The sequence below is a fragment of the Camelina sativa genome, chromosome 4, assembly GCF_000633955.1.
Source record: "Camelina sativa cultivar DH55 chromosome 4, Cs, whole genome shotgun sequence".
NCBI lineage: Eukaryota > Viridiplantae > Streptophyta > Magnoliopsida > Brassicales > Brassicaceae > Camelina > Camelina sativa.
The window spans coordinates 663,520-663,999 of record NC_025688.1 but is presented as its reverse complement, the minus strand read 5'-3'; positions in this window follow the sequence as shown (position 1 = coordinate 663,999).

Genomic DNA, 480 nt, shown 5'->3' with positions numbered 1-480 from the left:
TTTGTTGTGGAATGGGAAGGGATCTCGTTTGTACCTAATACTGAGGAGTCTCATAAACGCGCCCATGTGCTGTAAAACAGAAAACTGATTAGTAAACAACAACTCAGCCATAATGTAATATAAGTCAGTCGTAAACAATAACAAATCATACCACTGCCACCTACTATCATTATGTATTATAACACAGCCGTAAACATAATAACTCAGTCACTATGTATTATATCTCAGCCGTAAACATAATAACTCAGCCATTATGTATTATATCTCAGCCGTAAACATAACAACTCAGCCATTATGTATAATATCTTAGCCGTAAACATAATAACTCAGACATCAAGTTAAATTTACTTTATCAGACAGCCACCCAAATGTATCAGACAGCCAGTTCTTTCTTTCGGTGATGAGAGTCCTATAGAATTCAATATTTGGTGTTGATTTGCCTAATGGTGTACCCCTAAGAAAAAAATAAGAACATGTTAA